Source organism: Nicotiana tabacum, chromosome 19 (assembly GCF_000715075.1).
Source record: "Nicotiana tabacum cultivar K326 chromosome 19, ASM71507v2, whole genome shotgun sequence".
Lineage (NCBI taxonomy): Eukaryota > Viridiplantae > Streptophyta > Magnoliopsida > Solanales > Solanaceae > Nicotiana > Nicotiana tabacum.
The window spans coordinates 101,744,487-101,747,045 of NC_134098.1; positions in this window are offsets into that span (position 1 = coordinate 101,744,487).

The window sequence follows — 2,559 nt, forward strand, 5'->3', positions numbered from 1 at the left end:
ATGGCAGGGTGATTGCATACGCATCGCGACAATTGAAAGTTCACGAGAAGAATTATCCTGTTCATGATTTAGAATTGGCAGCCATAGTTCATGCGCTGAAGATTTGGAGGCATTACCTCTACGGTGTCTCGTGTGAGGTATTTACTCATCATCATAGCCTTCAGTATCTGTTCAAACAAAAAGATCTTAATTTGAGGCAGAGAAGATGGTTGGAGTTGTTGAAAGACTATGATATCACCATTTTGTATCACACCAGAAAGGCCAATGTGGTGGCCGATGCTTTGAGTAGAAAGGCTGTGAGTATGAGCAGTCTTGCGTATATTCTGGTTGGTGAGATGCCGTTAGCTGCAGATGTTCATACTTTGGCTAACCAGTTTGTGAGGTTAGATGTTTCAGAACCCAGTCGGGTTCTAGCTTGCACAGTCGCTTGGTCTTCTTTATATGAGCGCATCAAAGAGCGACAATATGATGATCCTCATTTACTTATCCTTAAGGACATGGTGCGGTATGGTGATGCCAAACAGGTTGCTGTGGGGGAAGATGGAGTTCTGCGAATGCAGGGTCGTATTTGTGTGCCTAATGTTGACGGTCTTCGTGAATTAATTCTTGAAGAGGCACATAGTTCTAGGTATTCTATTCATCCAGGTGCCGCCATACGGCAACATTACTGATAGAGGAGAATGAAGAAGGATATAGTTGCACATGTAGCTCGATGTCTAAATTGCCTGCAAGTCAAGTACGAGCATCAGAGACCTGGTGGTTTGCTTTAGAAGTTAGAAATTCCTGAGTGGAAGTGGGAGCGTATCACTATGGATTTTGTTGTTGGACTCCCACGGACTCAGAAAAAATTTGACGCAGTTTGGGTCATTGTGGACAGGTAGAGCAAGTCAGCACATTTCATTCCAGTGGCAGTAACCTATTCTTTAGAGCGGTTAGCTGAAATTTACATTTGTGAGATTGTCCGCCTTCACGGTGTGCCCGTGTCTATTATTTCAGATCGAGGTACGCAGTTTACCTCACACTTCTAGAGGGTTGTACAATGTGAGTTAGATACGTGGGTTGAGTTGAATACAATATTTCATCCACAGACAGACAGACAGTCAGAGCGCACTATTGAGATATTGGAAGATATGCTTCGCGCTTGTGTTATAGACTTTGGAGGTTCTTCGGACCAATTCTTGCCACTTGCGGAGTTTGCCTATAATAATAGCTACAGGCTTGCATTACCACCTAGTTTATCTGTAGTTCATCCAGTGTTCCATGTGTCTATGCTCCAAAAATATCATGGTGATCCGCCCCATGTGTTGGATTTCAGCCCAGTCCAATTGGACAAGGATTTGACTTATGAAGAGCAGCCGGTAGCTATTCTAGCCCGGCAGGTCCGACAGTTGAGGTCTAAGAGTTATCCTTTAGTTCAGGTACAATGGAAAGGTCAGCCGGTAGAAGCATCTACTTGGGAGTCCGATTCGGACATGCGGAGTAAATATCCACACCTTTTTACCAGCTCAGGTACTTTTTTTCTAATTTCGTTCGAGAACGAATGTTTGTTTTAGAGTTGGAGAATGTGATGACCCAAAAGGTCATCTTTAAATTTAATAATTAATTATGTATTATAAGACCTCGAAAAGCACTATTCATCATTCCTCGACTTGCGTGCACAGTCCGTATAATTTTTCAGAAAGTTTTTATATGAAAAATCAATTAAAATGTGAAATAGAGCCTTAAAACTCAACTGAGTTGACTTTGATCAATATTTTGAGCAAACAGACTCGGATCAGTATTTTGACAGTTTTGGTAGGTCCGTATCATGATATGAGACTTGGACGTATGCCCGAAATTTAATTTGGAGGTCCCTAGCTTGAATTATCGCCAGTTGGCGAAAACTAGAATCCTAAAGGCTTAAAGATTTCAAAGTTTGACCACAAATTGACTTTTATTGATATCGGGGTCGGATTTGAGTTCTGAAAATTTTTATAGGTCCGTTATGTCATTTATGACTTGTCTGTCGAATGTGGTGAGAAATGGAGTTGATTTGATGTGATTCGGATGTTCGGTTGTAAAAATAGAAGTTTTAAAGTTTTCTTGAAAATTTGATTTGATTTGGTGGCCGATTCGTAGTTTTAGGCATTATTTTGGTGTTTTGTTCGCGCGAGCGAGTTCGTATGAGGTTTTTGGACTTGTGTGCATAATTGGTTTGGAGCCCCGAGGGCTCGGGCGAGTTTCGGATAGGCTACGGGTGTTTTGAAACTTAGAAAAATTTGGTTTTTGGCTTCAGCTCATATCTGGTGTGTTCTTCTTCGCGTTCGCGAAGGTACTCTCGCGAACGCGATGAGTAAACTGGGGCAGGGTGATTTTCTTAATCGCAAACACGGTAGCTGGGTCGCGAATGCGAAGTAATGGGGGCCTTACCGTTCGCGAACGCGACCATCTTCTCGCGAACGCGAAGCTTTAGGGACCTGGGGGGAAGGGTCAGTCGTTCTTCTACGCGAACGCGAGCATTGGCTCGCGAACGCGAAGGCCAGGAGGGAGAAGCCTTCGCGAATGTGCAGGAGGACTCGT